This window comes from Dasypus novemcinctus, chromosome 3 (assembly GCF_030445035.2).
Source record: "Dasypus novemcinctus isolate mDasNov1 chromosome 3, mDasNov1.1.hap2, whole genome shotgun sequence".
NCBI lineage: Eukaryota > Metazoa > Chordata > Mammalia > Cingulata > Dasypodidae > Dasypus > Dasypus novemcinctus.
In genome coordinates, this window is record NC_080675.1 from 157,180,687 (window position 1) to 157,207,818 (window position 27,132).

General features: G+C 41.7%; 1 protein-coding gene across 1 annotated transcript in view; it reads left to right on the top strand.

Annotated features, from left to right (window-relative positions):
* Nucleotides 1–27,132, top strand: part of ADAMTS17 (ADAM metallopeptidase with thrombospondin type 1 motif 17) — a 386,843-nt gene that overhangs the window by 12,476 nt on the left and 347,235 nt on the right. The gene's annotated exons all lie outside the window — the stretch shown is intronic.

Below are 27,132 nucleotides of genomic sequence, written 5' to 3' on the forward strand. Positions count from 1 at the left end.
AAAGACGTTTTATTGCTCTTAAGGCCACTTGTTTTTCCTTTCTTTGTATACTAGTGCCATCATTTCATGGGTAAAAAATCACCATTTTTGGAAAGGAACCCAGTATCTCATTCATGCAGTGACTCAGTTTTATATATCAGGAGCAAGCTGAGGCTACAAGAACCTTGATGGCTTATTTGTTATCAGATTCCAGGTTGGGAACAGAGCTGGGATAGGAATTCCTTCTCCTGACCTCCTGCCTTGTTGGCACTTATTGGAATCCTGGGGGACTTATAAACCATTGGTTCTAAACTGTGGCCCTAGACATGTGCCTCACCTGGGAAACTGTTAGAAAGGCACAATCTTGGGGTCCACCCCAGATGTGCTGAATCAGAAACTCTGGGGGTGGGCCCACTAAGCTGTAGCTTCACCAACCCTCCAGGTGATTTTGATGTATGCCAAACTGAGAACTCTTGCTCTAAGATACCATGCCCTGACCCCAGGAATCCTGGTCTGATTGAACTGGGGTGTTGGGCATCAGTATTTTTAAAGGTGGTTCTATCCCCTTTTTGGGAGTAATCTAAGTAGGTTAATGTTAATTGAAAGACAGCTGGAGGATAATCTAGGGATTGTATAATATAGTGATTTCAGTGGTAGATGAGAATTATGGTTAATAATACAAATACAAAAATGTTCCTCTACCACAAGGTGTTAAGAACGTAGTGAAAGGGAAGCGGATGTGGCTCAACAAATAGAGCATCTGCCTACCATATAGGAGGTCCAGGGTTCAATACCCAGGGCCTTCTGGCCCATGTAGTGAGCTGGCCCACGTGCAGTGCTGCCACGCACAAGGAATGCCATGCCACGTAGGGGTGTCCTCTGAATAGGGGAGCCCCATGCAAGGAGTGTGCCCCGCAAGGAGAGCCACCCTGCGTGACAAAAGCACAGCCCACCCAGGAGTGGCGTGGCACACACGGAGGGCTGATGCAGCAAAATGATGCAATAAAAAGAGACACAGATTTCCAGTGCTGCCGAGAATGCACGTGGACACAGAAGAACACACAGCAAATGGACACAGCAGACAATGGGGGGTAGGGAAAGGAGAGAGAAACAAATAAAAAACAAATCTTAACAAAAAAAGAGAACACAATGATAGATGGGATAACTACAACTAATGTAACTTTTAGACTATAGGTAATAGTAATATTGTAACATTTTTGTGGCAAGGATACAATATCAATGCTGAAGGTCAAAAGAAAAGAATGGGATTTCGTTTTATGAGATGTGAGTGTGATAAAGCATTTCTTCATTTTCTTCATTAACAAGGAGACTGTGTTCATGTCATTTAACCAGTATGTGCTCATTTACTCATCTTTCAGAACACTGGAGAAACAATTTAGTGTTTTTAGGATTAAGTAGATAAATACACCTGGACAGGAGTTTTTCTTCTTTTTTTCTGGACAAGATTTTTAAAAGTAATGCTTCCTCAAGTATTTTTACAAAGTTAAGCTGCCTTTTGTCTGTTTTATTTTTTGACATTGAAATAAAGTTTATAAAAACAAAGATGATTCTAATAATATGCAGCTTGGGGGTGAGTCCAGGGCTCTTCTGTTCTGTAGCTTCTTTATCACTGTGTTTCAATTTGAGCAACCTGTAGATTATCTGTTAGGTGTTTAAAAACATCTCATGGTGCTGTGTACCCTGTCAGTGAGAGTGTCTGATGAGGAGAGATAACCAGCAGCCCATGGCATGTGGTATCACACTCCTCAAGGCAGGGACCTCATCGCTGACCTTTGGGAGTGGTGCGTTTAGTTTGAAGACATGACTTTGTATATTAAAAATATATATGTATAGTGTTTCTGGTTTCAGTATTCCAGTGACCTTGAAAATAAATTGGGTTCATGACTCTAGAATAACTTTGCTATTTATAAACAAGTCTCACAGCTTAGTTCTTGCATGTAGACCTCTCCCTAGCCTAGCTGGCATCCAGCAGGAGCCTCTACAGGGGATTTTGCTGAAGAAGGGCCAACTCTGAACCCCCAGGAGGGCTCTCAATAGAGAGAAATTGCACCATAGGCTCTGACTCTTCTTTGTTCCATTCTGCACTCTTATGAAAGTGGGGAAAGACCTGGGCATAAAATTACTAGGAATTAAAAAATACCCTTTAATAGAGATTTTGGTATGTCTGACGGTTGGTTCCTTGTGTGGACATGATGTCAGCATGTTATTATTTTTTATGTTCAAGTCGATTTTATTTCAGGTAGTAAGGGTGGTTACTCATTACAAAATTAATCAATTTACCATCTGCTTAGATTAAAATGTTAAAAAGATCATATGATTATGTCAATAAAGGGAAAAAAGCATGTGACAAATTTCAACATCAATTCATGATGAAAACTATTAACAAGTTAGGAAAGTAAGTAAACTACTGATAAAGACTATATTAAATTCCAACTGTAGTTATTGTTTTATCCTTATTATTTATTTATTTATTTATTTACCCCCCTCTTGTGGCTTGTTTTTGTTGTCTGCTCTCTGTGTCCATTTGCTGCGCATTCTTCTGGGTCTGCTTGCCTCCCTTTTCTTGCTGCATCAGCTCTCTGCAGTGTGTGGGTGAGCCTGCCTTATGGTAGACGGAGCCCAATTGATTGAGCCACAACTGCTTTCCAACTGTAGTCATCTTCAATGATTTAAGGGTAAAATTTTGAAAGCTTGCCTCCTAAAAGCATGTTATTTTCAATGTGAGCCACCTGACCTCATCTATTTCTGTCTTGGTGAATAACTATTAGTAAAGTCTGCATCTTTTCACGTTTCTGGTGGCAGACCTGAACATATTGGTTCAGAGGCAAAGGGGTTACTCACAAGCAGGAGTCTGAAGCCTGACTGTGCATTGGACTCACCTGGGGAGTTTGAACAAATGCCAATGCCTGGTCCACCCCAAAGAGATGTGGTTTAATTAGTCTAGGGGGCACCTCAGGCATCTGGCTATTTAAAATATCCCCCAGGTGGTTCTCATGCTCGGCAAGCATGAAGAAGCACTGTGCTGAGGACTGTTAAACAAGAGCGATAGCACCTGTGTGCCCCTGGAAGCGGCTTTCCTCAGTGGGAGCCATCAAGCAGGCGCACACAGTGGAACCCGATGGCAAATGTGTTTTATTTTCACTTTTCTCTCCACACAAGCCGGCTCTCATCAGCTGCTTGCTGGTGATGAGAGACCCCATTGTGTGTGTGGTTGAGATGATGGAATGTTTGTCTAGTGAACAGCTCCCATCCTCTTTAGGGGAGTGGTAGCATGGCTGTATTGGCAAAAAGGATAAATTTTGCTTGGGCTTGTATATTTTGTTCCCAAGGCTAATTTTAAGCCACCCTGTGATATGCTATTTAGCTTTTAATGAAGGAAATAAAATAAAACCAGGGTGGGGTGGATGTGATGGAAACCACGTTAAAATAAGAGAAGCAGTGCAAGGCACAGAGAGAAATTTCTGAATTTGCTTAAAAAATAAGCTCCCATTATCTGTACCCAAACTTTGTACCACCTTGTTCTCCTGTTCAGGATATGTATGTTCAAGGTAATACCAGACCCAGACTCTTCTGGGAACACAGATACAGAAGAGAGATGTATGTTTCATTTCTTTTCCCTTTCTTGCTTTGCATGAAATGCTCCCTAGAAATTCTTGCTGCATTGAAAAAGACAAGGGGCCTTTTAATAGGCTTAGCTAATAAGCAGTCAATTAGGTCATATCTGGTTTAGATTAACTTTTGAAGATTGGGAGTTTAGAAATAAGAAAAATTAACTTACTGGAACACCAGGTAAAGGATATTCTTGAATTATGTAGAAAGAATAATCAGGTTAATCCAAGGCTTCTCATAGGAACACGTTCCTTATGGTTGAACATGGTGGCCGTAGGGGTTCTTACATCCTCTTCTTGACCTTGCGCTACCTTAGTACCCTTGGCTGTGGCCTGGGATTAGCCCAGCTGGCTCATGCAGGTGAAGAAGACTGGCTATCTTCTGCCCTCCATGGAGCATTCCCTTTATCTGAATGTTGCACCAAGGCAAGCCACCATTCTCTAGAGTTCTTTGTCTGTGGGCAGGACCACTGGGAGGACAGTATTTTTTCCCCTTGGCTACTACTGAGGCTGCATTTCTTGTAGTCTTTGGGGCTTCCATGGAAGGGATAGGCTGATCCTATTTTCCTTCTAGCTGTTTCTTTTCAGGACCTTATAAACCAATTCATAAAATTTCACTCCAGGTTGGAACTTGGCATGAAAATGTAGAGTCTGCAAGTCTTTTTTTTTGGTAGGAGCAGGAGTTTTTGAAACTTTTTTGGCTATTCTCAGCAACTAAAGTGGTACTTTGGATATTTTGAAATGTTCCTCAATTTTCAAGTGGTTATTCTGACGTGAAGAATGTTGGCTTTCTCTTATGCTTATTTTAATTTCTATGTGTAGATGGAATCTTCCCACTAGCGTTTTCATGGTCCTTCGTAACAATTTTTTGCTTTTTTTTTTTTTTTACTACAATTTTTATTTTAACAGGAAAAAAAAAAAAAAAAGAAACAGCACTAATAGAGGCTTAATGAAAGAAATAAAAATGTATCTTAGTTTGCCAGGGCTGCTACAACAAAATACCACAAACTGGTTGGCTTGAAAAACAGGAACTTATTGCTCCATAGCTTGGAAGCTAGAAGTTTAAAATCAAGGCATTGGCAGACCATGCCTTCTCTTTGGTAATGGTTTGCATGTCTGTCTCCTCCACCAAAGTAGATGTAAAATGTGGATGGTAGAGGTAGATGGTAAAAGAGTAAGATGAATTTGCCACCAGGCACTTTCAAAATAGAAGTCCTATGAACATTCTGTATAGTGGCAGATTCATTAGAGCATGAATAGAGTGGTGATGTCTGTGAAGATATTGATGTCCACTTTACAGTTTACATTTTCATTTTCATGGTTTAAAAACATCACCACAGTTATTTTTATAGTATTGGCTGATATATTTATAGCATTATAAAGTTAATTTTATTGAGTATTTAGAGGGTGCTGTAACCAGAATTTCTGTATTGCTAATTTATGCTGTACCTTCATGTCCAATTATATAAGGGTATATACTCTGTCTTATATTATTCACTGGAATCTGTGCTTCATATCATAAGATTCATTTGGTTGGAAATAGAAATTAAACTGGTTAAAATAGTAAAGGCATATAATTCAAGAGTTTAGCAGTAGATTGGGCCATGGGTGAAGCATGGTCAGAGTTTGGACTCTGCCTCTCTGAAGGCCTTTTCCTATATGACAGCTTTGTCTTTAGCTGGCTTCTCTCATGGTGACAAGGGCTACCATGTTTTCAAATCATACCAGAATAAAAGATAATGTCCATTTACCAAAATTCCCAGTATATCCTAAGTTTTCCATGAACCAAGAGGGTGTCATGTAGATTGGCATGTGCAACTTAGCCCGGGTCTGGGTTGCCTGAACCAGTCACTGTTAAGACAGATGGATGACTTTGATTTGGGGCATTCCATGCCTAGCTCTGGAGTTTGGGGGTAGAGTCAGTCCCACAAACATGACAGGGCAGCTACATGGGGAGATAGCCACAACATCAAACATAGTTGCCTAATGTGGAGATATCTGACTTACCTTTCAGATGGAAATTTCATTTTAAAGGTTGTGCCCACCATTGTTCAATGTCATGTAGCTATTTGTAAGAGTCGGACCGTGACTGTTTTCTGTGCTTTGCAGGCTTAAAATGAAAACAGTCAACACCAGCAACAAAACACCAAGGCATCCCTAAATTTGTCAAATAAGATTCTAACCTAAAATAATCATATAAAAGCAAATTTATTGAAGTATAATTTATATACAGTATAATAGAAAAATCGTGTATACAGGTCACTGAATTTTCACTTTATGTACGTATCTGTACCCACCACTCAAACTAAGATGTAGATGGTATTCATCACCTTAGGCAGTTTCCTTATGCTCCTGTGCAGTCAGCAACCCTCTCTGCTATCACCAGAGGTAATTATTTTTCTGACTGCTATTAGCCTGGGTGAATTTCGCCTGTTCTTGAACTTTATTTAAATGTGATCATATGGTATGTCCTCTTCTGTGTCTGGTTGCTTTTGCTCAGGATAATGCCTGCGAGATTTGTTCAAGTTATGTGTTGTTTGTCATGTGCCAATAGTTCTTTATTATTACTGTGGCAGCAATCCATGGAATATCCCACAATTTATTTATCTACTGTCTTGTTGATGAACCATTAAATTGTTTCCTTTTTTTTTTTTTGGCTCTTATGAATACAAGTGAACTGCACATTCTTAATACATTTCTTTTCTGGACCTATGCACTCATTTCTGTGGATATTATGAGTGAAATTGTTGGGTTATAGGATAAGTATATATTTAGCTTTATTAGAAACTGCCAAAATAGTTTTTCAAAGTGGTTGTATCATTTTACATTTTTATCATCAATCATATGAGGGTTGCTCTTGGTGTTGTCAATTTTTAAAATTTTAGCCATTTTGGTCAGTGTGGTGGTATCTCACTGTGATTTTAATTTGTATACCTCTGACGACCAATTATGTTGAGCACCTTTTTACATGCTCATTGGGCATGTGAAAACCTTTCTTTTCAACTGCCTGTTTAAAACTTTTGCCCTTTTAAAAATAGGATTGCCTTTTTATTACTGATTTATAGGAGGAGTACTTTATATATTCTGGATATGAGTCCTTTATCAGATATATTATTGAAAACATTTTCTCCCACCTCTTCTTTATCTTTTCCCTTTCTTAATGGTGTTTTTTGATAAATTTAAGGTTTAAACTATTCAATACTATCTAGTACTAAAGGAACTGATTATACATGTGGGGAAAAAGTCCATAAGCAAAAATTAATTTGAGATGTATCATAGAACTAAAAACTTTAAGAGACCTAAACAAAACAAAAATTTTTCTTGGCTATATTTTATAGTTTTCAATGTGTGTGTGTGGCGGAGGAAGAGTCTTACAATCTAACTGTAATTTTTTTTAGGAATATGGCATTTTCAGTATATTCACTTTCCAATTGTTTGCTGATAATGTATAGATATACAGCAGATTTTATAAACTGACCTTGTATCTCAAAACCTTGCTACATTCATTTAGTAGTTCTAGCAATGCAATCATTCATAGATACCTTTGGATCATTACATGTAATTATGTCCTCTGCAGTTTTACTTCTTCCTTATCAATATTTTCGTGCCTTCTTTTTTTCCTTGCATTACTGAATTGGTTGGGACATTGAATACAGTGTTGAATAGAAATGATGAAAGCAAACATCCTTATTTTGCTCATGACCTTAGAGGGAAATTTTAATCTGTCACCACTAAGTGTGGTGTTACATGTAGAATTTTTGAAGATTTTCTTTATTAGATTAAGGACATTTCCTTCTAGTCCTTTTTTTTTCTCCTGAGAGTTTTAGTCATGAATGAGTATTAAATTTTGTCAAGTGCTTTTTCTGTATCTCTTCAGATGATATGATTTTTCTCCTTTATTCTGATAATGTGGTAAATTACATTGGTTTTCAAATGTCGAACCAACTTTTCATTCCTATGATAAACCCTGCTTAACTATGATGTATTATTCTTTTTATCTATTGCTGAATTTGATTTGCCAATTTAAAAATATTTTTGAATTAGAGAAACATCATAAACTGCACAAGTTTATCATTTTTATTGTTGTTCCCCTGAATGTCTCTCTGTATCCCCCAACTACTTTTAAAGATTTTTTCTTTATCTTTGGTTTTCTATATTTTGAATATTGATTTCCTAGGATTGATTTTCTTTGCACATATTTCACTTAGGGTTCACTGAGCTGCTTTGTTTTGAGGCTTGAGGTCATTCATCAAATGTGGAAAATTCTGTTATTTTATGAAAATAATCATCTCATCAAATATTTCTCCTGCCCCTTTGTTGTCTTCTCTGTTTCTGGGACCCCAAGTTACATGCATCTTACCTTGATATGGTTCCTAGAGGGACCAGCAGCTCTGTTTTTGTTGTTGTTGTTGTTTATTATTTTTGTTTTCTGTAATACAGTTTAAATAGTTTTTATTGACCTGCCTTTTAGTTCACTAATCCTTTCTTTTGCTGTATTTAGTCATTTGTTAATTCTGTCTAATGAATTCTTCATTCCACATATTATATTTTTCAGCTCTAGCATTCCTTTATTCTGTTATAGAGCTTTGATTTATCTACGGAAATTCCATATTTGTTTACTCATTTTCTGCATATTTCCCTCTAAATTCTTTAACATATTTTTAATAGTTATTTTTTGTCTTTATTTATTTATTTTTAATATTACATTGAAAAAATATGAGGTCCCGATATATCCCCCACCTCCTTCACCCCACTCCTCCTATAGCAACAACCTCCTCCAACATCATAGGACATTGATTGCACTTGGTGAGTACATCTCTGAGCACTGCTGCACCACATGGTCAATGGTCCACATTATAGTTTACACTCTCCCCCAGTCCTCCCAGTGGGCCATGGGAGGACATACAATGTCTAGTAACTGTCCCTGCAGTATGACCCAGGACAACCCCAAGCCCTGAAAATGCCCCTACATCACATCTCTTCTTCCCACTCCCTACCCTCAGCAGCTATCATGGCCACTTTCTCCACATCAATGCTACATTTTCTTTGATTACTAATCACAATAGTTCATGAATAGAATATCATTAAATCCACTCTAATCCATACTCTATTCCTCCATCCTGTGGACTCTGGAATGGTTGTGTCCAACCCGCATCTATAGCAAGAGGGGGCTTAGGTTCCACATGGATGATGGATGCAATTCTCCTGCTTTCAGTTGTAGGCACTTTTGGCTCCGTGGTGTGGTGGTTGACCCTCTTCATCTCCATGTTAGCTGACTGGGGTAAGTCCAATAAACCAGGGCATAGGAGTTGCAAGTCTGTTGAGGCTCAGGGCCTGGGTATCACATGGACAGTCCAGAGATTCAGGTCCCCTCTGTATACATTAAACCCCAGCAGCAACCACAGGTCCAGTAAAAGTAACAGGAGAGGCTTGTGAACAAAAATCACATCTGAGTCCAATCCCATCACACTCAGGAACACAAACTCCAAAGTACGGTCAACTGACATGGCACTGAAGTCCATCTACCATGACCATAGAACCTGTGGGTCTCTGTAGCCCTCAGAAGAACCAATACCTGGGGTTGTATCTACTTTATCTATCTCTGGGACTCTACTGAGGTATGCGTAAGGGTGACCCCTCTAATGACCTTCCAGCTCTTTTTTGGAGACTCATAGCCATATAAACTCATTTGTCCTTTCCATTTCTCCCTTTTATTCAAGGTCAAAAAGCATTTTTAATTCCTGATATTACATGTAGGCTGAGATATTCTTCTGGTCTGAGTTGACCCTTTTATTCAAGGTCATTTTCTAGTTACATCATCAGCTGGTATTTGGTAGTAATCCATTGGTGCCAGGGAGGCTCATCCTTGGGAGTCATATCCCATGCTGGGGGAAAGGCAATGCATTTACATGCTGAGTTTGACTTCGAGACTGGCCACATTTGAGCAACACAGAGGCTCTCAGGAGGTAACTCTTAGGTACCCTGCAGCTCTAGGCCTAATTCTTACTTCAGGTGCACAGGCTCACGAGCATAGTCATTAGTATCAAGGACTCATTGTTGGACCATCCTTTTTTTTTGGTTTTACCATTGCACTTGGGGGATTGTTGTTGTTCCATTAGGGAATGTGATTGAGCTTCCCTGGCTAGGAACTCAGCACTCCCTCAATTGTCGTTTTTAACTGTAACCACTATGAAAATATCCAAACATTTTTATGTACCCTGTATATATGCCCTGGAGAACTCCTTCTCAACCATGTGTCCCCTGTCAATAACATCCCACACCAGTATTCCTCCCCTGCCATTGTTGAACCACTTTGTGATCCAAAACTTCTTTGATCCATTAATAGTAAAATGGAATATAGTGATGGGTTTAAAGGTTAGATATAGAATAGATACTAATTTAGAAAAATTAAAGTAAAAATAAATTGGGGTATCAAAAGATTAAAAAATGAAAAAGCTTTGTTTTTGATGTTTTGCCTTCCATCACTGCAATAAGTGTTGCCCTGTATGCACATTGGCAAGGCAACTTCTTCCATCTCTTCCTCAGTGTCTACGTCCTTTCTTTATCTTTTTTCTTTTTTTCTATTTATTAAGCTTGTCTTCACAGAAGTTTTAGATCATACATACAATATACGGTATTCCTACCTATCCAACATAAGAAACTTTGTCCCTTCCCCAGCAATAAACTTTTTACATGTTCATACTATATTTACTGCAACTGATGTACAGATATTGAGACAATAGCTTTCAAACAAGGTTACACTTGGGTTTACATTATGGTTTATATTTTAGACTATACAATTTTCTAAATTTTTAGTTATGTTTTACATTATGCTTTACTTTTTAGTCTATAGGTCCCTATACATTTTTGGTGTCCTGTATCCATCCTTGCATAATCTTGTGGAACACTTCCATTGACCCACAGTTACACTGATTCCCTCTATTCAATACCTCTTTCCTCCTCCCCCCAGGGTCCACATTATCAATAAGTCTTCATTGCTTGAAGGGCCATGTTCAGAGATACTTATACTTGCAGCAATGTGAGGGCTTGAAATGCTCAATTGCCCTAATGCATTGGGAGCTACCATTTCTCTCAAGAGATACAATTCCCTCTATTTGAGAACATCACTCCTCCCGAGGATGTGGGTATACCTTCACTCTCATTGTATGGATCTCCATCCAATGATATAACCCACTATGACAAAATGAGCACTCATACACTCCCTAGAAGCCTGTCCTATGTCAGATTCTCCTCTTTAAGCATCTTAAACAGGTAACCTTCCTTATTATATTTTTGTAAAAGTTTTTTCAACATTATACTCTCTACCACATACCTGACAATTTCCTATGTCCATATGTTCCCCCACCTTCCTCCCAATTTCTTGGGACATATTACCCATCCTCCCATCCCTAGCCTCCCTCAAACCCACAAAGCCCCATCCAAAGGTATCCCTATGTCCCCATTTTATCCCTTCCCTGTACAAATACTTACCTCCAGTTATAACAGATTTCACCCAGGTAGGTGTCAGGTCTCAACCTTCCTCTGCCCCCCAAATTCCTTTAAACCTATCATCCAGTCTCTAGTTCTCTGAGGCAGCTTGGTTTACTTATTTCATATCATTGAGATCATGTAGTTTTGTCCTTCAGTGCCTGGGTTGCTTCACTCACATAAAGTTCTCAAGATTCATCCATGTTATCACATGTGTTTGTAGTGTATTTGTTCTTAAAGCTGAGTAGTATTCCATTGTATGTAAGTATACCACATTTTATCCACTCATCTGTTGATGGGCATTTGGGTAGATTCCAACTTTTGGCGATAGTGAACAATGCTGCTATGAACATTGGTGTACATATATCGGTTTGTGTCCTTGTTTTCAGTTCTACTGTATATATACCCAGCAGTGGAATTGCTGGGTCATATGGCAAATCTATAGCTAGTTTTTTGAGAAGCCGCCAAACTGTTTAATAGTTACTTTAAAGTCCTTGTCTTCTATGTCCAACATCTAATTCATGTGTTGGCCTACTTCTATTGACTGTTACCTCATGTAATTATTGGTCATGTTTCCTGCTTCTTTACATATTTCATATTTTTTAAATTGTAAACTGGATCTCATGCCTGAAAGAATGGTGGAATTATAAGTAGATGCCACTTAACACACAAAGACATGCCCTTTCCCAGCTAGAAGGAGGTGATAAACTCATCTTTTTTATCCAGATTTGAGCCACGTTGGCTTGGATTACAACTCCAGGTACTTTCAGTTCACTCTTGGTTTCAAATGACTGGAGGGCAGGATCAGATCTGTCCCTCCAGAAAAGCTCCCAGCTTTCCATCCCTGTCCTACCTTCCTGCAAGTCAGCACATACTTGGTAAAAGTCTGTTGGAATAGACTTGGGACAAAACCAATCCAAGTCTGAGCAGATATTCCAGCCCATGTGGTTGTAAGGAATTTGGCTGGTTGTTTTTACTTCAACAAGAGCCTCTTTCAGATGCTCATTAGCTCCTCATCCCACCTGTACCCCAGGTAGAAAGGTGGCTGCTGGTCTTCCCTCACTTTGGAAAGGCTGGAATTCAGTTCCTTTGCCATCCAGAGGGCAGACAACAACAACAACAAAACAAACAAACATGAACAGAAACCATGATTTTGCAGTGTTTTCAAACCTGCCATCTTGTTACAGTGATTACCATGGTCTTCCATGTCCGTCTGTGTCTTCATTGGAAGCAGAATGTAAAAGTGGAATTCAGTAGCTACTTCGAGTTCCTCTATGCTAATATTTTTAGTATTTATTTGCTTAGGCAGGCACCAACATCATATGAATTATTATTCCACGAGAAAAAGAAAGAAGGACCAGGTGAGGCCCCTGCTCTGTCTCTCTTGGGTGGGACCCCTGAGGAATCCCTAAACCTCTGTGCTTCTGTTTTCTCATTTGTGAAATGGGAATGATTCTCTCTGCCTTGCCTTGTTTTCAGGGCTTATTGCTGAGGAGTACTCCAGATGGGAGGTGTTTTCCCTTCTAGTTGCATTGATGGGCCTGTTAAAGAGAACTCTCACAAATGCCTAAAGGATAAAAAACGAATTTAGAAGAAATTAGAAATGGGCCACATAATGGGACCCTTTCTGTAGGACTAGATATCCTAGGTCACTGGTCATCTCTTCCCTTTTACTCTCGAGAAACAAATGCTTAAGGAGCTGTGTAATCTCAGGCAAGTAATAAGGGACTGAGCCTTTCCAAGCTACAGTTTCATCATCTACAACTTTATAATATCATCTGCCTCTTAGGGCAGCTATGTGCTTGGCCTGTTCTAGGCACTGAGGACACTGCAGTGAACAAAAGACTAAATATCCACAGGAAGAATGACCTCCTGGAGCCAATATTCTGGTGAGTGACTGCTAACACTGGGATTGAAAGCTGAGTACTGGTCTTGTTCAGGTGTACTCCAGGGAAGAAAGTACCTGGTCCCCCAAACACCTCTTCATCCTTGTGCCAACCCAGGGGGAGTATGGACTGGAAGGAATTTGTGGTGTTTGCTGGCTGGGGTGGGTCAGAAAGGAAAGTGGGGACAAGAAATCACCAGATTGACCGTTGTGCTTTTGCCATTGAATGAGTGGTGTTGAAACACAGCACGGTGCTGTTCGGGAGTGGTTCATGGCTCCTGAAGTTGGTACCTGGTACGCAGGGTAGAAGTTTTGCTTTCCACACTGCCTCGCCCACCTTTTCACCTCCAGTGCCGCATTCCTAGCATTTTTTTTTTTTTTTTTGCAGTTCTCTGATTTTCTTTGACCTAGGACAGTGGGCTCACTGAGGCTGTAGCATTAGGACTCAACCCTGGCTGTGCTATTTGAACCGAGCCTGTTGGGTTTTTGTTTCTCTGCCTTATTTTCTTGGCACTCAGAGTGGCCTATGACAGCCGTCATTCCTCACTCCTTGTGCACATATCTGATCTCAGTTTATAAAATGCTTCCTCCTGGGATGGTTCTGCTTCTCTTCCTCCCCTGCCTCCAAATGTGGACAGTTTCCAGGGTGCAGTTACAGTCTTTTCCTCGCTGCTGTGGAATCCTTACCAGTTCCACCCTTGAGCAGTCACCTCTCATTGGATGTCTTCCCAATCTCTGTCTCTCCTCCCACATCTTCCCTCTGCTCCAGCTTCAACATCTCCCACTGGAAATGTAGCCTGTATGAGATAACTCAGTGTTTCTGAATCAAACCCTTGGCTGAAGATGCCTGCCCCCCTCAAATCGATGCCCAGTGTCCTCACCCAGATTTTCCAGTCACTCAGATTCAAGCATAACTATTTTTCACTTATCCTTGTCCCCTTTATTTGCATTCCCTATGCTTTTTGTGAGCTCTTATTTTTATATATTGCAAAGAACTCTTGCATATCCATTACCTAAATCCATCAGTTGTTAACATTTTGCCCTGTTTGCTTTTTGTTTGTTCTCTCTTCCCAACCTCCTCAGCCCTCCCTCCCTCTCTTCACTTAGACACTTTTTTTCTGTACCTCTTCAGATTAATTCATAGGTGTGATATTCCTTTAGGTATGTTAGTTTATATTTCTTGAGAACAAGGATTTTCTCTTATTAACCATAGTACATTTATCAGAATTAGAATATGTAACACCGATACACTCCTGTTATCTATAGTTTAAGTTTAAATTTTGCCAAAGTTGCAGTGTCTTATAGTGTTTTTTTAAAACTGGTCCAGAATCCAACCTAGGATCATACATTGCCTTTGGTTGCCATATCACCTTAGTCTCCTTCAATCTGAGATAATTTCTTTATCTTTGGTCTTCATATTTTTGAAGAAAACAGACTAGTTATTTCCTAGAAGGTCTCTAGATTCAGTTTTATTTGAGGTTTCTTTGTGATTAGATACAGGTTATGCATTTTAGGCAGGAATAACACAGAAGTGATGTCTTCTTTTTTGTTGTTGGTAATTTTTTTTTTTAAAGAGACATAGACCACCCAAAATGTTACACTAAAAAATATGAGGCTCCCATATACCTCACTACCCGCCCCCCCACTCCTCCCACATCAATAGCCCCTTCCATCATTATGGCACATTCATTGCATTTGGTGAATACATTTTGGAGCACTGCTACACCGCATGGATTATAATTTACATTGTAGTTTACACTCTCTCCTAGTCCATTCAGTGGGTTATGACAGGATATATAATGTCCTGCATCTGTCTCTGCAATATCATTCAGGACAACTCCAAATCCCCAAAATGCCCCCATATCACACCTCTTCTTCCCTCTTACTGCCCTCAGCAACTCCTGTGACAACTGTCTCCACATCAATGATACAATTTCTTCCATTGCTAGAGTCACAATTGTTCTATAGTAGAAGACCAGTAAGTCCACTCTAATCCATATTTTATTCCTCCATCCTGTGGACCCTGGGATGGTGATGTCCACTTTACCTCTAAATCAAGAGGAAGCTTAGATCCCATATGGCTGATGGATGGCATTCTCCTGCTTGCAGTTGTAGACGCTCTTGGTTACCTGCTGTGGTGGTTGACTATCCTTACCTCCTGTGATGTCTTCTTAGTACACCTTGTCAAGACATGTTGTATTAGTCAGCCAAAGGGGTACTGACGCAAAATACCAGAAATCAGTTGGGTTTTATAAAGGGTATTTATTTGGGGTAGAAGTTTACAGTTACCAGGCCATAGAGCATAAGTTACTCCCCTCACCAAAGTTTTTTGCCATGTGTTGGAGCAAAATGGCTGCCAACATCTGCCAGGGTTCAGGCTTCCTGGGTTCCTCTCTTCCCAGGGTTCATTTCTCTGTGAGCTCAGCTCCTCTGGTTTCTCCATAAGGTCAGCTATAAACTAGGAAGCTTTCTAGGCTTTACCTCTCTCCACAAGGTCAATGGTAGACTATCAGGTGAATGGCTTATTTCTCTTTCTGGGGCCTTCTCTCTTTCCTCACGATCAAGCTCCTCTGTGTGCTTACTTCCTGGGGCTCCAGCTCAAGACTCCAGCATCAAAACTCCAACTCTGTCCTTTGCCATGTCTTATCTGTGAGTCCCCACCCACCACGGGGCAGGGACTGAACACCCTACTGATGTGACCCAATCAAAGCCCTAATCAATATTTAATCACACCCAAGTACAGACCAGTTTACAAACATAATCCAATATTTATTTTCAGAATTCATGAACCATATCAAACTGCTGCAGGTGCATGCTATTTATCCTATTATTAGAGAGGTTAACTTTCATTACTGGGTTAAGGCTGTGTTTCTAGGTTATGCCACTGTGAGGTTATTGTCTTCCCACATGTGATTAATAAATAATTTGTGGGCATACTTTTATACTATATAAATATCCTATTTTTCATCAAACTTCCACTCACTAGTTTTAGCACATGCTGATAATTCTCAGCTGATTCAGTTAGGACTGTAATAGTTTCAGAATGGTGCTTTTCTGACTCCATCATTTCCTTCTCATTTTTAGTTGGTATTCTCATACATTTCCTATATATTTGTTTATATCAGTGTGGTTTTATAGATGCTTATTTTACTTCATGGATACTCATTACTATATTTATTTTGATCAACAAGTTGTCTCAGATTTAGCCAGTGTGATTGTACTTTTTTAAGCTCAGAAATGGGTAATGAATTTTGTCAAAGACTTTTTTCAGCATTGTGTAGACCTCCATATGATTTTTCTCCTTAGATACATTAATTGGTATGTTATGTGAATGGATTTCCTAATATTGTACCAACCTTGAACTTCTGCCTTATCACCTACTTAGCTGTGGTATATTAGTTCTATAAAGTGATGCTGTATTTTATTTACTAATATTTTATTTAGACTTTTTGCATCAATATTCATATGGGACACTGCTCTATAATTTTCTTTCTTGTGTATATCATCATGGTCAGTTTAGGTATTGATGTATTACTAGCTTAATTTTTTTTAAAAGTGTGGAAGCTTTCCTTCATTTTCAGTGCTCTGGAACAATTTATGAATCTTTGAGGCTGTCTGGGCTGTGAAGGTTTGGTAGAATTCCCTGGGGAGTCATCTCAGCCAGGTGCTTTTTTCATGGATGTAGTTCCTTCATAATTATTTCTGTTGTTTCTATAAAATTTGGTCTATTTAAGTTTTGTTTTGCTAGTAGAGGCAATTTTAGTCACCTGGATTTTCCTAGCAATTTTCATCTAGGTTTTCAAATTTATGTGAATCAAGGTCCCCCCTTACTTAATGTATTAATATTAATTACTTATTAATTACATAATATATATATAATTACATAATACTTAATGTGGTTCAAACTAGATGGCAGATTCCTAAGTCTCAAGGCCCTTGGTATATTAAAGTTACACTTCAGCTTATGGAGGTGTCTGATATCTGGAATGACCTGTTGTATTTATTTATTTCTTTGCTGCTCTTGGAAATACATCTTGTTTTTAGAGGCCCAGTTCGGATGTCACCCTCTCCAGAAAGTCCACCATGATTTGCCTCAGTTAGTTTTCTGGAATCCTAAGGTATTTTGACTATATTCTGAGTCTCATATTTGTTGCTCTCTGCTGTTGTCTTAGCTGTGTCCAAATCACTCTGGGTGGAAGGCAAGACCCATGCTGTGGTTGCTGTAACAAATGACCACAAACATAGTGGCTTAAAACAACACGTATTTATTATGTTACAGTTCTGGAGATCAGAAATCCAAAATCAGTTTCACTTGGCTAAAATCAAGGTGTCAGCAAGACTTCATTCCTTCTGGAAGCACTAGGGAAGAATGTTTCCTTGCCTTTTCCAGCGTCCAGAGACTGCCAGCATTCCTTGGCTATGGCCCCTTCCTCCATCTTCAAAGCCAGGAATAACTGGTCGAGTCTTTCTCACGCTACTCACTCTGACCATTCTGTTCTGTAGTCAAATTCCCCTCTGCCTCCCTTTGTGATGACTTTGGGTCTACCTGGATATTCCACAACCTTCTCCCCATCTCACAATCCTTCACTTAATCATGTCTGCAAAGTCCCTTTTTTGCATGCAAGGTAACACATTCGCAGATTTTGGGAGTCAGGATGCATACGTCTTGGGAGGCCATTAGTCAGGCCACCACACCCTATAAATATATTTTCTAGTTTCTGTCCCAGATCTAAGCACTGAGCTCATTGTCAATGTCCAATAATTTTATTTCCCCTTTTTGCTTATCTATTGAACATGTTCTCTGCGAGAACACAGAAGTATCACTCTCAGGCTGGCCTATTTGACCTCTCTTGAATATTCTCATTAGGTGATTGAGAATGACAGTTTAAAAATCGAACACTGAGACAGAACACACACAAACACAGAAAAGGCTCTATCAAAATTTTTGCATGCCCGTGTGTGTCTGAAACCTCTTTCCCACATGCAGCTCCACCAAACAGAGTAATTGGATGAGGAGCAAAGCCTTCTCTTCTCAGTTCTTCCTGTACTCTTATGCAACCCACACCCGCCCCGCTTCAGGAACTCAAAGCCGAGAAGGTCTCCTGCTTAACTAGGAAAATCTGCCTCGCGCAGCAGACAGACCAAGAATGCATAGTTTATTATTTAAAGTGCACCCTGGCCGGAGCTGTCCAGGTGACTCAGGGAAGCTCCTGGCAGCTGGACCTGCAGCTGAGGGTGGGGGAGGGAGTACTGGCTCCCAGAGGGCATGGGCCATGGAGGCCTAGCGCGCACATGGCAGAGGTGCTGACTCGGTGTTCTCGGGAGCCGAGGGGGTGGAGAGCTGCAGCCCCTGCCAACTCCTGCAGAAGCGTCTGATTTTTGAATCAGCCAGGGAGAATGTGTGAGAGAGAGCCCAGCCGGCTTCCCTCCCAGCAGGAGGAACGGGGCCAGTGGGAAGAGGAGGGAGAGCAGACGCCCTGCTTTCAGGCCACTCTTCCGTCTTTTCCAGAAATGTCTTTAGGGTTGCATTTTTCTTGTTTTCCTTCTGCAGAAAGGTCTAGTAGCAGCCTCCTCAGTACCCTAATTTCTCATGCAAAAGTCCAGCACACAGTCTCTTCAGGACCTCTGCCCAGTGGGGTTGGGTGCATTCCAGTCGGGAAGGCAGTAGGTTCGCTCTGCGCAGCCTCCTTTCAAAGCCACGGGCCGTTGCTTGTACACGACCAGACCGGGAATTCGCCGGCTGGAACTGGCACGCGGTTGCACACACACTGCCTTCTTTAGGCCGAAGGTGCTGGAGCCTTTCTCAATCCATTAGCAAGTCATAGATCACACTTCTTGTCACTGGGTTTAGACAGAGCTGGACAGTGAACCGCAGGGAAAAGCTCAGCATGGTCCTGCCCAGTTGAGCAGAAAATGTCAGGCTTCTCTGGTGGTCACCTCTTGGGGGTGGTGAGTATGGAACCCAGAGCCAGCCCCCAGGTAGGAATGGCAGCTAGGTCTGGCTCAAGTCAGTCGTCGGGGAGGGCCGTGCCACCCCCAGGCTCAGGGAAGCTAGGCAAGGGAAAGGAGCTTCTCTCCAGTTCAAAGGAAGCAACCAGGATATGGAGCCAGCTTATACGCTGGGGTCCTCCTGGTGTCCCACTGGTCCTTTGGTGGGGGGTGGTCCCTGGTTGGCCTTCTGGGCCCCACAGATGTAGCGAGCCATTCTTTATGTCAGTATTTAAAGAAGTGCAGCTTTTCTCCAGGAAAACTGGACTATTCCCCATCACTGCCAAACCTGGCTTTTGGTTTTTTGACTCCGCTTTTAGGGGGAGTCATTATTTCCTTCCACCTCCTCTGATTCCGACTGTGACACTGAGACACTTTTTCATGGAGTAGAGCTAACAATTGGCAGAGGGGAGGGTTCAGGGTTCGCATTTTGTCCTGCACTCCCTTCTGGTCTCTCATCTGAGCTGCATTTGGACTGTTGATTTCCTTTCTGTGAAAGAGCTAATCATTTTGTTGGTACCAAGTCATAAGAAAACCATTGAGGCTAAGGCCCTCAGTTCATTTCTGCCAGGGGCCTTGTTGGCGTGCCTCTGAGTTTGAAAAACCTCTTTATTTGGTATAAATAAATGTTCCCCAGCTGGCCATGAACATCTTGCCTATTGCAGTGACATGAGCCTCTGCAGTTCCCCTTGACAGCAGGTCACCTGCCCTTTCCCCGCCTCATTTCCCCTCCCTGGGACTCTTCCCCTGCAAGAATCTTTGGGTCCCAGCAAGTGCCATAAGAAAAGTGCAATTTTTTCATGCTGATTGAGGACCCCGAGGAATCACCCAGTTATTCTCTCCTCCAATTTCAGCTGACACACTATTCCGTAAAGCATTTGGAAAGTCCATCGGGCAATCTGTCTGAAGATGCTCCAAGTACCATTTCCTCTCCTTGCTGTGTTTGCTCTATCACATAGGTGTCAAGCCCTCACTGGAGACTAGGGCTGTGGGGGCAGGGCCAGGACATGGAGAAAGAGCTCCCAGGAATGTGCCGAATCATACAGACACTTGGGCACCCTGACCCCGAGCCAGGCTGGGAGGGGCTGGGGGCTCTGAGAGGCCAGGGAAGGAAAGAGGTGGGACTGAGGCTTGGGGATGCTTACTCGGGGGGAGGGGGGCCGGCAGGGAGTGAGTTTTGAGCTGGGCTTTGGACACTCTGGACTTTAGGTGGGTTTGTGTGAAGATAGTTCCTGGGATCAGGCAGGCCTGAGCTTGAGGCCTGGCTCAGAGTGTACAGGAACCATGTCCCCTTGGGCACAATATGCCTCTGCCTCCTCTGAGACTGTCGGGGAGGCTCGGTCCTGGGGCTGACCCCGGGCATGGTCCGTGGTGGTATGTCGGAGGGAACAGGGCAGGAGAGAAGCTCTGCTGAAATGCAGATTCCAGGCATGGTGGAAAATGGGGAGCATGAATGCTATTCTTTGGAACCTATGTGTTGGGAAAATCACCACACTTCTCAGCAAAATGCCCTGTTTGTATTAAGGGCCAGATAATCACTGGCCCTTAAGAGGCACTGATGGACCCGAACCCAGTGCTGCTCCCTTAACTCACCTGATGAGGCCTAGAGCAAGTGCCTGACCTGTATCCAGGTGAGAGCACCTGCTCCGTCACCCCAGGGACAGCCTTTCCCACCATTGGGTCAGACGTCCCTGGAGATTCCATGTTAGAGTGTCCAGTAGAGAAAGTAAGCCAGGGAAGTGTTGGAGAGCTAAGCCCCGGGATTCTGCTTGCCTTTCCTATGACTTTCCCCGCCTCTTTCTCCTAAATGGTGATGGTTCAGATTTCTTGAAGATGTACCAGTTTCAAGTATATTAAAGAGTAGTTACTTTGACTTCTGGTATACCAATAAGTACGCAAAAAAAGGAAAGCTTTTAGCAATAGCAAAATTTTAAAAAAGGAAGCCATTTTTTAAAAGTTTTATTACAAATATTACTCTCATTTTATTCTCCCTGGTATTAACAAGGTGGGCATTTTCTTCAGGACACCCGAGGTGTCTGCCCACGTGTGAGCAGTGATGCTCTTTTGCCTGCTTTGTCTTTGGGGATTCTGAGATTTATAACTGCCCTCGTTTGCTTTTTTTCCATCAGTTGTCTGTAAAAAGTGGCCTCTAGCAGCCCATGTTCCAGACAACTGAACATCATTTCTGGCTGCCAGATAAAAGAAAATATTTTCTATGAACCTTCTGACAAGACTCTACTACAAAACATTTGGTGGGGTATGTGTGTGAATTGTTTTATATAATCATTTTTTTTCCTTTTCCTAGAGAAATGGGAGATTAAGATTTTGCTGGAGATGTAGATAAATTCACAGTTATTATTCAAAATAGATTGGAAAAGGAGCTTGTGTATATGGGGAAAAAATCATAGAAATTGTTATGATCCAGAGGGCGTAATGTTTTAGGCATTAGAAATCACTGAAAAGTTGTTTAAAATGTGGGATTTTGGTAAAATAAGTCAAATTTTAAATTAAGTAGTAAAGCTTATCATTAAAAAAGAAATCTGGAGTGGATCCTTGTGGAATGGGGAAAAGTTTTTAGCAGTCTATGTACCAACTCTTTAGCAAGCACTTGTTGGTTGATTTTGCATTTTTCATGAGAGAAACTGTAATTGTTCATCTATATCAGATTGGTGATGACTGAATTCTCCTAGTGGGACCCTCTTTTATATGAGCAAGATGGTTTCCCAGTTGTGGGTGTGCCAGGTATGCATGGCTGGGTGCCGGGATTCATCCATAGCCGGGAGACAGCTGTGTTTGCAGAGGGCTCTGTGGGGCTGTTCCAGATGGTGTCAGAAATCTGACATCCAGGGCCACTCGAAGGACTTCTGACGTATATCTGGCACAGGGCCAGGCCTAGTGCATCGTTATCCCATTTTATCCTTCCCTAAATGCTCAGCTGTAAAGCTGTATGATTCCCAGAACAGCTGAGTAAACATGAAGGCACATTTAGGGACCAGAGGCAAGAGGGGTTCCCGTGTCAGTGGAAACTCCCTCCTTTTCAAGCTAAGTTAAAAAAAAAAGTAATCTGTATACTCATGGGAGAAGTCCATCAGGTCACATCAGCTTCAGTCCTGCTGGATCCAGCATTTTCAGCAATGCTGCTTAGACTTTGTTGCTTTCCCTTATCTTCTCTTGCCTCTGTTTTCTTTTCTGTTGGCTTAATTCTCAGGCAGGCCTTCCCTCATGGCAGCAGAGATGGCCCCTGGTGGCTGCAGTTTGCATGGATCTTGATGCCTCTGAAATCAGTCACATTCACTTTCATAAGTGGACCATGTGCCCATCCCAGGGCCTGTCACTCTGTCCAAGGACTGGAGTGCCCTGTTGAGTCCATATGGCAGCTGGAGGCTAGAGTTGTGTGGTAGACAGCCCCATTGGTTTTGCATGGTCCCAAAAGGAAAAGAGAGGTTCTATTATCAGGCTGGGGCAAAAGAACACATATCCTTGGAGGTGGTGTAGATAGTGTTGCCAACCTTGGTCTTTCTCTTGGGTCAGCCTTTATCTGGGGGTGCTTGAAAAGTGCCTCTTGGTCTCTAACACTGACCTCTCCTAGCCACTTTTCCCATTCTTCGAGGACAGTCGAGTGATGAAGTCATGGTCAAGGTAGGTACTCCAAGGGTCACTCCAATGGCAATTCTCTGGGCCTCTGTTCTCACAGGATCCCCAGTGTACAAGTCTAGGTTAGCCGTGATAATACAATAGGTGCTTTTCCCTGTCTTGGACTTTGGAAGCCTGAGCAGGGCACAAAAGTTTCTGTCTAGCTCAGCATGGGAGAAACCAATAAATGACTGGCTGTACCCTTGTATCAACTACTCCATGGTGGCTCAGCCTCACCTGAAGGGTCAGGGCTGTAGTGACCTGAAACCTCCTTACTCCCAAGTTTGGCACCAGAGATGGGTGACTTGAGGATCTGAACTAAGAGCTGCTTGTGTGTGGCCTTTGTATGGAGCTTGGCTTCCTTACAGCATGGCAATCTCAAGAGTTGTCATCCTCCTTACCTGACAACACAGGACTTGGGTTCCAGAAAACCAGGCAGCAACTGCCTTGCAGTTTGTGACCCAGCCCCACTTCTGTTATATCGTATTGACTGAAGCCATCTCAAGCTCATCCACATTCAAGGGTAATGGTGATAGACTCTCCCTCCTCTCAATGTCAAAGGATTTGTGGGACCTATTGAGAGCACCACAAGCCTGTATAACAGCAGGTAGGTGACACTGCTAATGAGGAAGAACCCACTCCAGGGTGACCAGAGACAGCAGCATCTCATTGCTGACCCTCTTGCTCTTGGACCTGCCTTTCCACATGGTGCCTGCACAAGCCCTTCCAAAGGAAGGAGAGAACAAATTGGGTAGTCTTCCCTTCAACCCTGACCCCCTAAACTGGGGCCCAGCAACTGTTGGTGGTAGTTCCAAAGCAGGTCTCTGCATCAGGAGTGTGGTGTAGTCTTGCCAAGGATGATCAATCCATCCGTCCATCCAACCATCACTCCATCAAATTATGGCTTTATGGAGGTCAAATGAACAGACAGTAAACTGGACATTTAAAGTGTACAGGTTGATGTATAAGTTTTTAAAAATTTTTTTTAAGAATTAAAGTTAATAGATCACAAGGAACGTTACATTAAAAAACAAAAAACATAAGAGGTTCCCATATAACCCACTCCCCACCCCCCACTACATCATTTTTGTAAGTTGTATTTTTTTACAGATATATACATCACAAAAGAAATGTTACACTAAAAAATATGAGAGGTTCCTGTATACCCCCCATCGCCTCACCCCACTCCTCCCACCCCAACAATCTCCCTCATCATTGTGGCACACTCATCGCACTTGATGAACACATTTTGGGGCACTACTGCAATACACAGATAATAGTTTACTCTGTAGTTTGCACTCTCCCCCAGTACATTCAGTGGGTTATGGCACGATATATAAAGTCCAGCATCTGACCCTACAATATCATTAAGGACAACTCAAAATCCCAAAAATGCCCCCACATCTCTTCTACCCTCTCCCTGCCCTTAGCAACTCCTGTGGCCATTTTCTCCAACTCGATGCTAAAATTTCTTCTATTACTCGTCACAATAGTTTTGTAGTAGAATATCAGTAAGTCCACTTTAGTACATATTTTATTCCTCCATTCTGTGGACCCTGGGATGGCGATGTCCCCTCCACCTCTAGATCAAGAGGGGGCTTAGATTCCACATGGCTGATAGATGCAATTCCTCTGCTTACAGTTGTAGGCACTCTTGATTCCCTGGTGTGGTGGTTGACTATCTTCACCTCTCTGTTAGCTGACCTGGGTAAGACCAATGACAGAGAGTAGGAGTCGCCACTCTGCTGAGGCTCAGGGCCCAGCTGGCACATGGGCAGTCCAGAGATTCAAGTCTCCTGAGTATCGACCATCCCTAGCGCCAACTATAGGTTCAGTAAAAGTGACAGAAGAGGCATGTGTTGAAAAGTCACATCTGAGTCTAGCTCCATCACACTCAGGAGCACAAATTCCAAAGTAGGGTCCTCTGACATGGCACAGAGCTCCAAATCCATCTTCCATGACTATGTACCCTGTGGATCTCTGTAGCTTTCAGGAGAACCAGTACCTAGGATTGTATCTACTTAGACTTTTTCTGGGGTCCTGCTGAGGTGTGCATAAGCACATCCCCTCTGATGACATCCTGACTCTTTGGAAGATTCTTAGCCATATCAACTCATTTATCTCTGCCATTTCCTCCTTTTATTCAAGGTCAGAGAGCAGTTTTTAACACTTGATCCAACATGTAGGCTGAGATATTCTGCTGATCTGAGTTGACCCTTTTATTTGAGGTCTCTTTCTAGTTGCTTCTCCAGTTAGTGATTGGTAGTAATCCCTCGGCACTAGGGAGGCTCATCCCCAGAAGTTATGTCCCATGTTGGGGGGGAAGGTAATGCATTTACATACTGAGTTTGACTTAGAGAGTGGCCATATTTGAGCAACATGGAGGCTCTCAGGAGGTAACTCTTAGGCTCCCTACAGCTCTAGGCCTAGTTCTTATTTCAGGCACACAGGCTCCTAAGCATAGTCATCAGTATCAAGGGCTCATTTTTGGACCATCCTTCCTTGTTGATCTTTGCCATTGGACTTGGGGGATTATTGTTGTTCCATTGCGGAATGTGACAGAGCTCCCCTGGGTGGGAACTCAGCACTCCCTCAGTTGACTTTTGTAATTGTAACTACTATAAAAATACCCAACATATATCCTAACATATTTATGTTCCCTATAAAAATGCCCTGGAGAATTCCCCCCACCCATGTGCCCCCCCCATCAATAACACCCCACACCAGAGTTCCTCACTGGCCATAGTTGAACCTCTCTGTGGTCCAAAACTTCTTCAACAATGAATCCTAATATATTGCCAAATTAAATTAATAGGAAATTGAAATACAGTAATGGGTTTAAAGTTTAGAAATAGAATAATACATAGTAATTTAGAAATACTAAAATAAAGTAAAAATAAATTGATGTATTAATAAAATGAAAAATATTATAAAGCTTTGTTTCTAACATTTTGCCTTTCATTACTCTGATAGGCATTGCCCTGTATGTATGGTCGCAAGGGACTTTCATTTCTTCCTCAGTGTCTACATCCTTTCTTTTTTTTTCTTCTAATTTTTAATTTTGTCTTCAAAAAATTTTAGATCACAGTAATTCACATACATAATATAGGGGACTCCCAGATATCCAGCATCAAACCCTTTCCCCCTTTTCCCAGCAATGATCTGTTTACATGTTCATGTTATATTTGCTGCTGATGTGCAAATTTTGAAACATAGCTATCAAGCATGGTTCCATTTTGGTTTGCATTATTGTTTATATTTTAGACTGTACAAATTTCTAAATTATTAGTTTCTTTATGTTTTACATTATATTTTACATTTTAGTTTATAGACTTTTATACACTTTAGATGTAAGTTGGCATGTCCATCATTGCGTGATCTTGCGGATCACTTCCATTGCCCCCCAGTTGCCTGCTTCTACCCATGTTTTACCTCTCTCCCCTTCCCCCCAGGACACACTGTGACACTCAATCATCTCTACTTGAGGAACTAGATTTACAGACACTGCAACAATGCTGAGGGCTTGACATACTAGACTGCCCTAACTAATTGGGAGCCAGCGATCCTCTCGAGAGACACAATTCCCTCTCTTTGGGAACATCAGGTCTCCCCAGCATGTGGGTACACCTTCACACTCATTGTATGGTTCTCCACCCAATGATATAACACACTATGACAAAATGATCACTCACATACTCCCTAGAAGCTTGCCCCTGTACTAGATGCCGTCTGCCCCCCAAGCACCTTAAACACGTGATCCTTCCTTATTATATTTTCTCAAGAGTTTTCTCAACAGTATAGTTTCAAATATATACCTGACATTCTCCCATATTCAATGGTTCCCCCCAATTCCTTGGGTCATATGACCCATCCTCCCAACCCTAGCCCCCCTCAAGCCCACAAAGCCCCACCCAAAGATATCCCTATGCCTCCACTTATCCCTTCCCTGTACAAATACTTATCTCCAGCTTGTCATAGACTTCACCCTTGTAGGCATCAGCTTGCAACCTTCCTCTCCCCCCCAGATTCCTTTAAGCATATCTTCCAGCCTTTAGCTCTCTGAGACAGATTGGTTTGCTTGTTTCATATCAGAGAGGTCATGTAGTATTTGTCATTCATTGCCTGGCTTGCTTGACTCAACATAAGTTCCTCAGGATTCATCCATGTTATCATGTGTTTGTACTGTATTACTTCTTATAGCTGAGTAGTATTCCACTGTATGTATATATGACATTTTACTTATCTGTTCATCCATTGATGGGCATTTGGGTTGATTCCAACTTTTGGCAATAGTGTATAATGCTGCTATGAACATTGGTGTACATGTATTGGTTTGTGTCCTTATTTTCAGATCTTCTGGGTATATACCCAGCAGTGGAATTGCTGGGTCATATGGCAAATCTATAGTTAACTTTTTGAGAAACTGCCAAACAGTCCTCCAGAATGGCTGGATCCTTCTGCATTCCCACCAGCAGTGGACGAGTGTTCCCATTCCTCCACATCCTCTCCAGCACTTGTAGTCTTCTGTTT